Here is a 14,713-nt window from a genome sequence, read left to right as displayed (position 1 = left end):
CTCACGGAGACAGGCTGTCACTCTGGGGCCCTTTCCTCTCTTCTGAACGATCCATCACTGCAGGAGTCCCTCAGGGATCGTCCTGAAGTCCATTGCTCTTCAATGTCTATATGGCCCCCCTCATTACCCTGATTAATTCCTTCGGGATAGAGGTTTTGTCGTACGCAGATGACACCCAATTGATTATCTCTTTGGAGAATGATTCTACGCAGGCTGAAAGGAACTTCAAACTTTGTCTGACTGAGGTTCTTCAATGGATGTCGACTAATCATTTGAAGTGTAATACTGACAAAATAGAGATTCTTCCTATAGAGACGGATACTTCCTTCAATCCGTCTAAGTGGTGGCCCAATGGTGCAACCCCACCTCCTGAGGTTGTGAAGGTTGTCAGGAACTTGGGGAGTCCAATTTGACAACTCCCTCTCTTTTCTACCCCATACTAAGGCGGTTGCAGGAATGTGTTTTAGTTTAATTAAAACTCTAAAAAAAATTCTTCAGGTTTCTTCCTCTATCTGCAAGAAAGTCTGTGGCAGTGGCCCTGATACTCTCTCGTATCGACTACTGCAATGGGCTACTGGCTGGAGTCAATAAGTCAGTTTTAAAGAAGCTCCTGGTAGTTCAACATGCCGCAGCTCGTCTGGTACTTAAACTTCCTAGAAAGTCCTCAGCTTCTGCTGCCTTGAATAAACTCCATTGGCTCCCTAGTCCCTAAAAGAATTCTCTTTAAGATTCTTCTTGTCACGTTTAGGGCAAAGATGAGGGTTGGTCCCAAGTTTTTGTCTGCACGCTTTAGGCCATACACCACCACTAGGCCGCTTAGATCTTCTTCGGCAAATCACTTTCAACTGCCCAAATTCAGATACAAACGAAAGGGCGAAAGAACCCTAGCCTTTTTGGGGGCCAGAGCATGGAACAAGCTGCCAGCCCAGATTAAACTCTGCAACACTGAGCTATCATTCAGGAAAGATCTTAAAACCTGGATCTATGGCATTTCGGATGATTGTTGTCTTGCTCTGATCTAATCACCCTTAGCAAGCCGACATTAGTTTTTTTTTCTTCTCACCACTGTACGACGTTAGCGCCAAGATACTCCTCGCGGAGTGATAGTTGCGCTCTATAAATACAATCCCAATTCAATTCAATCAAGAGCACACTTTGACAAAGGTTAAAAAATGAGCGAGGAGGCAGTAAATAACAAACAGTCACAGACCGGGTGCAGTGTCTATGGCTGCACCGCTGACTTAATTCACTTTCCACGAGGCTTGTTGGCTCCAATCCGGTTGCCGACACCTCAGTAAGCTGCAGACTTCGTGGGACACGCCGAATCCAGCTCCTGGTCGTCGTCGACGCCTCTTGGACCTCGTGGCTGAAGAGTCAAGACACCCGTGATCACCTGAAATCACCCGACGACTGTGGGCATCCAGCTTCCTTGCCCTGAGTCACTGCCAAGTGACTTTGAATACTGTTCCTTCTGCTTTCAGGTCTTCTTTCTTCTGAATCCAGCCTTGGATTCCACCGGACACTTCTCCTGTCTTCACAAGCAGCAAGTCTTCTTTGGCTCCCATTGAAAACGACGCCGCGACCCGACACCAAAAGACACCTATGCACCCGGCTTCCCTGGATGAGGTAACTCCAGCACTACTGTGCTCCTGTGGGTGTTGGCTCTAGATCTACTTACCCTGTAAGTGACTTGCTTGTAGACTCTCCCGAAGTATCCTAAAACTTTAAAATTCCAACCGCGACTTGCTCCATTGAAGTCTATTGGGATCCGCGGCTGTGTTCTCACACTGCATGCGTCCCCCGTGGGTCCTTTACTTACCTGCCTTGGGTGGATTAGTGAGGCCCCAGCGCTTCTGCAGGCCCTAGGCCTTGTCTCTTCTCAAGTCGATATTCCTAAACCTCTTTTATAGTATATGGTCTGGTACGCCCCTAGGGACCCAGCCATATTTGTGCTTAACTTGTTGTGAAATGTTGATTTGTGCATATGTCCTTGACTTCTAATCTCATAAAGAGTTTAGTAGAGTGTGTTAGAAATAAATACATATATTTTATATATATACCTGTGTGGTGTCCTTTCATTTAGTGATTCAAGAGATAAGGTAAAACAAGCTGCTTTACATTCCCCTAAAGACTTAGCCTGAAGGCTGCTCTACACAGCTACCAATAGGATAGCTTTCTTAAAAAGGTTGTCTTAAACCTATCTACCATAAGAGTCGAATTGTACTGGTGCAAGGTGGCCACTTTAACTAGTGACCAGCATATACCAGGCAAACTTCTCACAGCTAGCAAAATAAATAAATGGCCAGGTATTGTTTGATCTGATCAAGAACCTGAAGTAATGTGTTATCTTATTATACTGATCACATGTTGACTATATCAAACCCACCACCCACTGCCCCTGATACAGCCACATGTGAACTAACCAAACAAGCTTGCTTTGAGAGGCAGCCAGACGATCAACAGACCAGGTAGCTGGGAGGCTTCCCACTACCAGGATCACAGACAAAAGCCACAGCATGTGCATCTTCATTGTCTTTTTTGTGGTGCATCTGTGAGGACATGCAGTCCTCTGTCAGCAGGGTCTGTCAGCCCTGTAGCCCACTTGCAATGTGATGTGTGGATCCAGGTAGACAGTCCTTGGCACTTGACAGCGGTGTTGGTGATCAGTAGGACTTGATACTGATCTGGCCACCTAGTTAAGGCAATTACATTCACTGGTGGTCCTTTAAATACATCCAGTCACCTCACAGCAGATTCTTATAGACTTTGATTGGGCCAGTGGACAATGCCCTCTGTGCTTTAGAACAGGAGCTAGTGAATTAGTGAATCAGTTAATTGCAATATTCTAAAGGCACATCTTCAGGCCAGTTCAAATCAAGACCTGGGAAGAGTGGATAGGTGAATCATAGATCAATGATTCAGTCATAGATTCAAAGGCCCATGATAATTTCATGTAGTACTAGTTTAGTCTTTTGATTAGTCTTTGGAAGCGGTGTGGCGCAGCAGCCAGGGCAACTTACTCCAGGACCCGGGGGCTCACGGTTCGATCCCCGGTGCCGGCGGCAGATCAGCCCAGCACCATGTGACTCTGGGCAATAGCTCGCTTAATCTTCCCGACGGCCCCCAGCGCCTTGACACCTTCGGGTAATTGTTTGCGCTTTACAAATACTGGACATTTACATTTAATAATAATGGCTCTCATCAACATCAGGATTAATGGAAGTGCATCAAACCATTTAAGCCTATTTTTGTCACATGGCTTATATTTGCCTTTTCCTTGTCCCATTATATCTTTCTACCTTCCCTGAGGATCCAGGGTGATACATGTGAGGGACATGTTGACTGATCCTTAAACCCTTGCCTAGATCCTTATTCACTGATAACATAAATGGTTTCCTTTGTCACTTCTGAACTTAAGCTGAAATCTGGACCTGAGGATAAAGTCTCAGATCAGTTTTTTCGCCACAGTGAAAGCATCATCCTAAGCCCAGGGATTGGGCTCCTCCTATCAAGAGAAAAATTAGACCAAAACATAGAAACAAGAGCAACATCTCAACATTTTAATTAAATCTTTGTGTACATATATTAAAGAACCATGAGGGGCAGGATGGGCAGAGAATGTAGATTTACTCTTCTTGTCTGCATTACAAGCTTCGCAAATGGCACATGAATGGGGACATAGTTGGGCAATGGAGGAAAACAAGGTTGCTAACCAGTGAGTACCTACATGACCGATCATATAATCTCAAATAACTTGTGTGAAACCAGGGTACAAATTTGCTGGATTCGGTGACCGTATCCTAGGAGCGACCACTTTGCCATACTTGTCTTGCCATTACCCATACAGATGTCTGAGATATCCGAACTGTATCTAGATTATATTGATGGAGTTTGCTCCTGGCGCTGGTGCTTTCTCCTGTATAGTGACAAGTACCGTAGAGTAGGCATCAGGGGTTCATTAGCTTGGAATACATGAGGGCTTACATCAGAATTGGAAGTTGCAAGTGACAATTGGCAAGTTGACACTACAGTCAACACCGAAGGGAGCGCAAATTGTGGACTACATGTACCATGATGCAAAGGAGCAGACTTTTCTGGGCTATAATGTAGTGTCCGGCCACACCCTTTTACCTGCCCAAACTGATTTTCATGACCTCCTCTACCATTTATCACATGTTCCTAATGTTCCTTTTTGTAAATATTGAATTCTGGCCCATTGATTACCCTTCATCCGGCCCAAGCCGGAGAGTACGGCCCGAGTGTGGAGAGTGGCCAAAGCTGAAGATTCCAGCCTGACTGCGGACGTAAAGATGCGACTTGTAAATTACATCTGTGAACACCAAAAGTCGTAAAGTTAGACTTTTGACTCAGATTGCCTTTGTGTATAGGGCCCATAGTATACTGCAGTGTATTTTCTATTTTTAAAATATTTAAATATGCACAATAAAGTCGACACGGTACTGTGGTAACAACTACAAATTACTGCGCTACTTAGAATTTTGTTTTTAAAATGTGCAGTTCTCCCTAAACTGCTGGAAAAATATATAGACAATTATAAATACATTTCTCTACCTATTACCACTTTAATAAAGTAGTAATAGTTAGTGAACAACAAGAACACCTACCACGTACCTATAACAAAGACTCTAACCCGGAATGCAGCGAAACAGTGCTAAAACTACATGACTGTCTTTTACCTTTGGTAAACACAGCCATTAGCCAGTCACATACTTACTTATCATCCGCAGGTACGGCGCAGTATCCAGCTCGGTAGCCACACTCCATTAACTATAACTCGCCACTCTTCCATGCACTGTATACTCCCAACAGATTTGATTTGCGATGCCATTACTATTGTTGTAAATACTTTTATTTTAAATGATATGTCATATAATATGAAAGGGTATAAGTAGTGCATGGAGAAGGCACACGTTATAGTTAATCCAGCAACTCCTGTGACCTGAGAGAGGGAGAAGCCGTGCATCATACCTGAAGCACCGCTGGGGGATCACAAGCCCCTCAGCCCATGCCAAGCCTGGTCCAAGGGCGGGCCTGTCCGTGTCTGTCCTAGCCTGCAAGAGGCTGGGCTGGGCCACCCCCCTAACGTTCAGTATCCTGAACTGGCGCAGACAAGATCCATGGGAAAGAAAAAAGATACGCGTGCGGTTGCAGGAGGAGAAATAATAGACACTCGACTCTTTCCTTGTAAGAGCAGCAAATGTCTTAACTAAGGAAATCGAGCTCACAGAACACCGGTTTTCTGTTGAGGAGGTAAGAACTGGCCAGCTTATTATGGACGATCAGCCATTGATGGGAAGCAATGTTGATGCAGGGTTAGAGGGGGTGAAGGACCTGCCCCCTAACTCAATTGATAACCACTTTGCCCCATCAGCCTCTGCGTCCATGACTTTATCGGGTCTCCTGAGACAGAGAAATAGGGGTGGGACTAGACAAAATAGTGCACCCAAAGCCAAGAAGTCGTATGAACCTGAACTTTCACCCCGGAGCTTGCTATCTGTAAATACGAATGATCTCTGCCATAGAATGGAATCCATTATCAAAATCTTTTGTTCTAACATTTGAGGCGGGAAACAAAGTTAGGCATAGGGGCGCAACCATGGTACTGCAGCAAGGGAGTCATCTGCAGTCCCTCAATAGTGCATCACATTCAGATGATCAAGCAGGGGTTTTAGCCCATCCAAATCGAGACGGGGTAATGTCCCCTCGACAGCAGTGCAACCTGACTCCAGGATAGACGCAATCCCCAACTTAGTCAGTCCCAGCGTAAAACAATGCCTTTCCCTCTCCATGCCCTTAGAGAAAGCTAAAAATCCAAGAGTTATGACAGCAGCAAGAGGAGAAAAATGGGAAGGGAGGTTCCTGAGGGCCCAGACTAGAGCTGCCTCCTGCAGCTTTTCCATAAATCCTGGTATTGGTAAATGTTCCTGAGCTTAGACAGTCTCAGGTTAAGACCACTGAAAAACGTATGGTGAAGGCGCTACACTGGCTCTCTAAGCTCAAAAGAGCATAAGCACATTTTAATGACCAGAAGAGTAACATGGGTGGGCCATGCTCCTAAAAATATAATGGTGGTTCGCATTGTGGTGAACTTAGATAGTCCAGCCCTAGTGTTGAATATGCTAAGCCACCTCCCAATTTCCCCATCCGTAAGTTCTCAGATATTTGCTTTGCCATTAAGCTACTTTTATAAACCGCATACCTCTCAGAGGGCAGAGATGGGGGAAATTAGAACCCTCAGCTATTCTAACCAGCAAAGTAACTCCCAAGTGAGAAGAGATGAGATTCCACTTAGAAATAGATACACCCCACTAGAGAACCTAGAGGATTGAGGTTGACTGGCTATCAATGACAAAAACGAAGTGGGAGAAGGGAACACTAGGGCAGTTTCCATAAAGAAAAGGGACAAGGAAGTGGGGCGCACATGCTCCATAAGCCTAGTTACGTGGAATATAGCAGTTTTTAGGACAAAAAGAATAATTTGGACTGGCTGAGGGAGCCAACTAAATATGACATATTATGTCTTCAGGAGATGTGGGAAGTGGTTCCACCTGTTTTTAGACGGCTTTCTCTCCTATCAATCCCCAGCAATCCCAACTAGGTCCGGTCGGGCAAAGGTGGCTTCTTGACACTGATAGCTAACACTACTAAGATAAAAATCATGAAGTTTTTAACCATTTCTCCCTATATTCATTTTCAGGTCTGCAAGGGGAACAGAGATACTGATGTGATCATAATATATTTTTATAATAATTTCTTTGAGGGGGATATGGCACAAGTAATTGATTCTTTGGAACAGGGGATTGGCGAAATTATCTCTCATCATCATAAAGCCCTGGATTTTGCATAGGCGGGTAATTTCAATGCTAAATGTTGCCAAACTATAGGGAGGCTTGTCTGTGGGTTACAAGACTGTGAAGGTGACCACATGACCCATTTTGAACATTGTACCTATGGGAACATTTTGAATAGGCTATTGGTGATGTGGAACTTGGTCATATTAAATAGTACAAACTCACTTACTGGTGTCAGGGATGCAACGTTTGGGCACGCAAATAAGGGGTCTACGATAGATTATATAATTGTCACGGAAACGCTCAGTGGGAGATTGGCAAATATGCAGTTAACATTTTTGGGCAATACAGACCACGCTGCTCTTGATTGTCATCTGAAATGGGAGGAAAGATGTAAGAATTAACACGTCTAATTTCCAAAACCACTATTAGTGAAGAAAATGAATATATCTTTAAAATGCGACAAGGTGGTAAATGCGAGTGTCCTCCCTAAGGTGTTGCAATGCAAACAGGCAGAGATCATGACTTGCTTAGATTTGTATGTGAACCCCGAGCATGATAAAGTAACCTTCGTGGAGGTATTAATTTAGATTAAACTTCATCTGACTCGGCCATTTCTGACTAAAAATTCCCCACTGGAAGGCTGGCTTGTCATATCATTTACAAAGGCACTTTCAGACCTTCACAATGCTTTATATATGATCCCCAGAGATGTGCCTTTTATTCTGAGCATAAGTGCTAAATGCAAGGAGGCTAAAGGAAATAGGTTGAAAACTAAAGGGAGGAAGCCTAGGCGGATTTGAGATGAGCAACAGTTAGTAAAGATAGAGAGTTTTGGAAGGTTGTATATACTCCCTTTTTAAAACACGCTGCTGGTCCCTCTCTAGATACACAAATTGAAGAAGCTGGATGGGTGGCATACTTTCAAAGTCCTCTGGAGGTAGTGTGCTATACTATCCTTCTAGCAGATTAGGAAAACAAGACCCACTTAGTGTTTGAGATGGCTGAGGTATTGTGTGCGTTAGCACAATCCAGTGCCCTTAAAGTCCCTGGCCCAGATGGGGTCCCTGTAGATATCCTCATGGAACCCTAAGAGCAATGGGTTTCTCTTTTGACAAACTAAGTAGCTTAAGTGTCCCCTCCCTCCCTCCCCATTCATGGAAGCATTCTACAATCATTCCTATATATTAAAAGGGGGACAAGGGAAAATTATAGACTGATATCTTTGATGGATAGTACGGCTAAAATGGTGGGACGCCTACTTTTAAATAGTTTGGTAGAATGGGTTGAGGAGAGGAAAAGTTTGACAATGGTGCAATATGGATTCAGGAAGGGCAAAGGGACCATCGACCAATGTCTTAATTCAAGTATGGTGATCGCCGAGTATACAGTGGCGAAGAAGGGCTATCTCTACATGGCATTTATGGACCTATCAGCCGCATTTGTCTGCGTGGTCCACAGTAAGCTATGGGAAATCGAGTTCATGGGAGTAGATGCATTAATAATCAATTTTATAGGACAGCTATATGTAGGGGCCACAGCCTGCGTCAGGTTTGGTAGAGAGGGGGAATGCGCAAAACCGTTCAGTGTTTAGCGTGGAGTGAGACAAGGAAGTGTTCTCCCTCCATTTCTGTTCTCCCTCTACACCAGGGGTACTCACAAACTTTCCCTCGGGGGGCCAAATTTACAGTGTGGTTTGTGACCGAGGGCCGCACCGTTGGGGGCGGGGTCAGAGGGGGAGGGGCGGGGTTTAAGCAACAAAAAAATTGTGACCACGGGTCCCTGCCACAGACGCCTTCGTCCACTGAGCCACCAGACCCAGCATACACAGATCTCTCTCTCCCCCTCCCTCTCCCTCCCTGTCTCTCTCCCTGTCTCTCTCCCTGTCTCTCTCCCTGTCTGTCTCTCTCCTCCCTCCGTCGCCCTCCTCCCTCCGTCGCCCTCCTCCCTCCGTCGCCCTCCTCCCTCCGTCGCCCTCCTCCCTCCGTCGCCCTCCTCCCTCCGTCGCCCTCCTCCCTCCGTCGCCCTCCTCCCTCTGTCGCCCTTTTCCCTCTGTCGCCCTTTTCCCTCTGTCGCCCTCCTCCCTCTGTCGCCCTCCTCCCTCTGTCGCCCTCCTCCCTCTGTCGCCCTCCTCCCTCTGTCGCCCTCCTCCCTCTGTCGCCCTCCTCCCTCTGTCGCCCTCCTCCCTCTGTCGCCCTCCTCCCTCTGTCGCCCTCCTCCCTCTGTCGCCCTCCTCCCTCTGTCGCCCTCCTCCCTCTGTCGCCCTCCTCCCTCTGTCGCCCTCCTCCCTCTGTCGCCCTCCTCCCTCTGTCGCCCTCCTCCCTCTGTCGCCCTCCTCCCTCTGTCGCCCTCCTCCCTCTGTCGCCCTCCTCCCTCTGTCGCCCTCCTCCCTCTGTCGCCCTATCTGTCGCCCTATCTGTCGCCCTCTCTGTCGCCCTCTCTGTCGCCCTCTCTGTCGCCCTCTCTGTCGCCCTCTCTGTCGCCCTCTCTGTCGCCCTCTCTGTCGCCCTCTCTGTCGCCCTCTCTGTCGCCCTCTCTGTCGCCCTCTCTGTCGCCCTCTCTGTCGCCCTCTCTGTCGCCCTCTCTGTCGCCCTCTCTGTCGCCCTCTCTGTCGCCCTCTCTGTCGCCCTCTCTGTCGCCCTCTCTGTCGCCCTCTCTGTCGCCCTCTCTGTCGCCCTCTCTGTCGCCCTCTCTGTCGCCCTCTCTGTCGCCCTCTCTGTCGCCCTCTCTGTCGCCCTCTCTGTCGCCCTCTCTGTCGCCCTCTCTGTCGCCCTCTCTGTCGCCCTCTCTGTCGCCCTCTCTGTCGCCCTCTCTGTCGCCCTCTCTGTCGCCCTCTCTGTCGCCCTCTCTGTCGCCCTCTCTGTGTCGCCCTCTCTGTGTCGCCCTCTCTGTGTCGCCCTCTCTGTGTCGCCCTCTCTGTGTCGCCCTCTCTGTGTCGCCCTCTCTGTGTCGCCCTCTCTGTGTCGCCCTCTCTGTGTCGCCCTCTCTGTGTCGCCCTCTCTGTGTCGCCCTCTCTGTGTCGCCCTCTCTGTGTCGCCCTCTCTGTGTCGCCCTCTCTGTGTCGCCCTCTCTGTGTCGCCCTCTCTGTGTCGCCCTCTCTGTGTCGCCCTCTCTGTGTCGCCCTCTCTGTGTCGCCCTCTCTGTGTCGCCCTCTCTGTGTCGCCCTCTCTGTGTCGCCCTCTCTGTGTCGCCCTCTCTGTGTCGCCCTCTCTGTGTCGCCCTCTCTGTGTCGCCCTCTCTGTGTCGCCCTCTCTGTGTCGCCCTCTCTGTGTCGCCCTCTCTGTGTCGCCCTCTCTGTGTCGCCCTCTCTGTGTCGCCCTCTCTGTGTCGCCCTCTCTGTGTCGCCCTCTCTGTGTCGCCCTCTCTGTGTCGCCCTCTCTGTGTCGCCCTCTCTGTGTCGCCCTCTCTGTGTCGCCCTCTCTGTGTCGCCCTCTCTGTGTCGCCCTCTCTGTGTCGCCCTCTCTGTGTCGCCCTCTCTGTGTCGCCCTCTCTGTGTCGCCCTCTCTGTGTCGCCCTCTCTGTGTCGCCCTCTCTGTGTCGCCCTCTCTGTGTCGCCCTCTCTGTGTCGCCCTCTCTGTGTCGCCCTCTCTGTGTCGCCCTCTCTGTGTCGCCCTCTCTGTGTCGCCCTCTCTGTGTCGCCCTCTCTGTGTCGCCCTCTCTGTGTCGCCCTCTCTGTGTCGCCCTCTCTGTGTCGCCCTCTCTGTGTCGCCCTCTCTGTGTCGCCCTCTCTGTGTCGCCCTCTCTGTGTCGCCCTCTCTGTGTCGCCCTCTCTGTGTCGCCCTCTCTGTGTCGCCCTCTCTGTGTCGCCCTCTCTGTGTCGCCCTCTCTGTGTCGCCCTCTCTGTGTCGCCCTCTCTGTGTCGCCCTCTCTGTGTCGCCCTCTCTGTGTCGCCCTCCCTCCCTCTGTCGCCCTCCCTCCCTCTGTCGCCCTCCCTCCCTCTGTCGCCCTCCCTCCCTCTGTCGCCCTCCCTCCCTCTGTCGCCCTCCCTCCCTCTGTCGCCCTCCCTCCCTCTGTCGCCCTCCCTCCCTCTGTCGCCCTCCCTCCCTCTGTCGCCCTCCCTCCCTCTGTCGCCCTCCCTCCCTCTGTCGCCCTCCCTCCCTCTGTCGCCCTCCCTCCCTCTGTCGCCCTCCCTCCCTCTGTCGCCCTCCCTCCCTCTGTCGCCCTCCCTCCCTCTGTCGCCCTCCCTCCCTCTGTCGCCCTCCCTCCCTCTGTCGCCCTCCCTCCCTCTGTCGCCCTCCCTCCCTCTGTCGCCCTCCCTCCCTCTGTCGCCCTCCCTCCCTCTGTCGCCCTCCCTCCCTCTGTCTCTCTCCCTCCCTCTGTCTCTCTCCCTCCCTCTCTCCCTCCCTCTGTCTCCCTCCCTCTGTCTCCCTCCCTCATCTCACCCGTGTGTGTGTCAGCCCTCAGCCTGGGCTGAGACAGCTTCCCAGCGCGCACACACAGCCGCCCTGAGACCGCTTCCCAGCACTCACACACAGCCGCACCCGAGTACTTCACAGGTCTTTAAAAGACCATTTACATGTTAATAAAGCTTTGTTTCATTTCACCTCTTAGGCCCCTGCATCTCCACTTTGACAATCACTGGAATCCCCCGGCCCCCACAGAGCAGAGTCTGAGTCCGGGCTGCTGCAACCAGCAGTGTTTACACTATTATTATTTTTTTTTAAAACACATGTAGGATGTCTGCAAGGTCCGCGGGCCGCCGAGGAAGGCTTGCTGGGCCGCTGGCGGCCGCAGGCCGTACTGTGAGTTACCCTGCTCTACACCAACAGGGTAGGGAAGGCCCTAGAAAAATGCACCAAGGATGTTCCATATGTTGAGGCAGCACCCCTCCTAATACTCCTCTATGCAAACCATGAGGGGTGCTGCCTGAACTAGCCCCCCTGCCTGTATTGTTAAGAGACCAGAAACTCTCTGGGCAATGGAGGAGAATGAGCTTAAAATCTCCTCACTCTGGGTGCTAGGATTCAGACATGCATCTATCTCGTTCTGGCATGAAAAAAAGGGTGCGATTGAAAGCCTTAGCATCTATGCTCGCCCATCTATGGCGCCTACCCTGGTCAGTAGAGGTTAAGGGTACCTGCGACTTACAGGGGCCTAAGATGGGATAGCCCAACCCCATCAGTACCAATGTCAATGGGTTGTGTTCGCTAAAAGCACTATCCTCTATGTTAAATAATCCAGGGGACACGCCCAGAGATGCTGTCACAAATATAAAATCTATAATGGTTGCAGCACCCCTTCCTTTATAGGAAGGGGGCAATTGAGAAATAGGCCCGCGGTGCCAAAAGAAAATATTCATGGTCTCCCATGTCGCCTTTAAACATATCATGTTAAATGACCTAACATATAGCAACCAACTGGCAACAGTGAACTTGGAAGACAGCCCAGCCACATTCCAGGAAACAAGACTGAAATCTCTGCCGGTAATGTGATTAACATTAACCGGTGAGGGGGATGTAGAGGATGGTAACTGGGGCCTCACTTTGGACGAATGGCTAATCACAGGGAACAAATGGGGTGATGGAGCTACCATGATCTCATTAGGGCTTGATGTCAATAAGGAGCAAACATCCTCAACCCTCTGACTGGATGAGTCAGTCTGCCGAGGAAGGTGGATGCACAACTCTTCATCCTCCTGGAGTCAATCCAGCTCGTTCAAATTGGCGAGGGGGGCAAAAGAGTTTGTAAGGGGCAACAGCTGTCCAAAACCTCCCTCAACAAGCCCACCCCTCGCAGGCAACACTTCCTCCCCAAGCAACCCATGAGCCGCAATCGCCTGTCCCTGGCTTGTAATCAGAGCAGCTACCATAGGCTTCTTTGCCCTCTGTTTCCGTTTGGGAGTGGGGGAGTTTCCTAGATCAGGAGATACAATAGGCGGTGAGGGAGGAGGCTCGGACTTCAAGACAATTGTCTCCGGCGAGGGTGTCTCAATGGATACCAGGTTTGCAGCCGGGGAAAGGGTAGGCTGACACTGGTCCATAGGGGTCATTTGCAAAGTAGATGGCAAGCTTAACCCCGCCCTCCTTGTATCTATTGAAAGCCGTCTCTCAGCCCGAACTATCTCCTTGTTAATAGCGCGCACAGCCAGTCATAAAGCCATTAGGTCTGCTACGGATAGCAGTACATCCGCATGTCCCCTTAACAATCAGTCACCTACCCTAAACCTTTGACTTCTTTATACCTTCTCCAGCGATTCTCTATGAAGAGAGGAGCTGCGCATATCACTCTGGAACCCAATAATGCCTCTATTGCAAAAGCACTCGGAAGGCAGGCAATTGATGCCATTTTATTTCCTCCAAATGCAAAAGAACAATTGATGGACAGAATGCAGCACAATGTCATACATTCACCCCAGTACAGAGATCTGGGCCTAAATCCATCGCTTTTTGCTCCCCATGCCGTTCCAGTTTGGACCCAGCCATATGCAAATCAGTCTTGACCCTGCGCCCAATGGGAACAGTCCAGCCCGAACTGCCAGGCCAGGTCCTCCCTGGACTGGACACAACTATCCTAGGACCGGTTTCGGGCTTTCAACATTCATCAGCCAGGATAGCTTGGCCCCGGCGCCGCAGTGGGTTCCGTTCGTTTCACCACGCCCTTGCCCGGTTTCCCAGACCATTTTGTCCCTAGTTGGGACCCTGATTGGGACACCAAGCCAGACCGGCACCTGGTCGACCCTTTTTATTCCCCTGTCCCTCCCAGCCTCCGCAGCCTGTTCCACGGGCATTGGAGGACGGGGCCCACTGGGAGGTGTCTGAGGACCCTCTTGAACGGCAGTGCGGGTCCGAACAGGAATGGACAGAAGAGTTGGAGGATGCAGGTGGCCTTGACCTCTCCTCTGAACTTGGTTTTCTTTCTCCTCCTGCTGTGGCTATGGAGGAGGGCGCCACATACACTATGGTGCTCCGTAGAGCGGCTGAGGCCCTTGACCTGCCTACGGTGACTCTCAAAACTAATCTCCTCACTGCAGTACTTCAGCCGGCAGAAAGCTCTATGGAGCCCCTGCTGCCTTTCAATGAGGCGTTAACTGACGTATTGATGGGCACCTGGTCTAGAGCAGCAGCGGGAGTTCCCGTGGATAAAAACGTAGGCCGGCCCTGGGTGACCCTGCTTTTTTGACAACCTCCCCAGAACTTCGGAGAGCTTGTCATCCAGGCCTCCCACTTCCCTAAGCGCATTCCCAACTGCCCCGCTGGATAAGGAATCCAAGACGATGGAACAGTTCGGCAAGAAACAGTTTTCTTCTGCCAGCTTGGGGCTAAGGTCGGTGAACACTGCATGCCTCTTGGGCCGCTACTCCCACGCTGTGTGGGACACGGTTGCGCCTGTGCTGCCTCAGTGTCCAGAGGAGGTCCAGACAGTGCTTTCCCAACCTGTTGCTGAGGGGAAAGATGCAGCCAAGTTCGCCATCCGGTGTGGACTGGACACCGCGGACTCACTGGGTAGAGCGATTTCCACAACAGTGGCCCTCCGTCGCCACACCTGGTTGCGGTCCACTGGGTTTTCCGGGGATGTTCAGAGTTCTCTTATGGACATGCCCTTTGATGGTACTCACCTGTTTGGTGATAAGGCAGATAGTGCGCTGAAACGTTTCAAGGACTCCCGGGCTACCGCCAAGTCCTTGGGTCTCTCCACCACATGCCCAGCCACGTCTGCTTTTCGTTCCTTTCATGGCCAAGGAAGGGGTGCCCCAACATGTTTGTTCAGCCAGAAGCCTATGCAGAACCAACCTCAGCGCGGCCACGGATCACGCCGCGGCAGGACAGGGGGCCAGCGTGCGGGTCAGTCCACCTCCGCTCCCGCAACATCCACCTCAAAGCCTTCCTAGTCCGAACTTTGGGGCACACCCCATGCCGGTGGGCGGCAGGATTCACCATCACCTCCCCCACTGGCGTTCCGTT

The 14,713-nt window shown here is 50.7% G+C and overlaps 1 protein-coding gene across 1 annotated transcript in view; it reads left to right on the top strand.

Annotated features, from left to right (window-relative positions):
- MYO15B (myosin XVB) overlaps positions 1-14,713 on the top strand; it is a 1,465,505-nt gene that overhangs the window by 580,303 nt on the left and 870,489 nt on the right. The gene's annotated exons all lie outside the window — the stretch shown is intronic.

Source organism: Triturus cristatus, chromosome 7 (genome assembly GCF_964204655.1).
Source record: "Triturus cristatus chromosome 7, aTriCri1.1, whole genome shotgun sequence".
NCBI lineage: Eukaryota > Metazoa > Chordata > Amphibia > Caudata > Salamandridae > Triturus > Triturus cristatus.
This window is presented reverse-complemented; position numbering and strand designations above follow the sequence as displayed.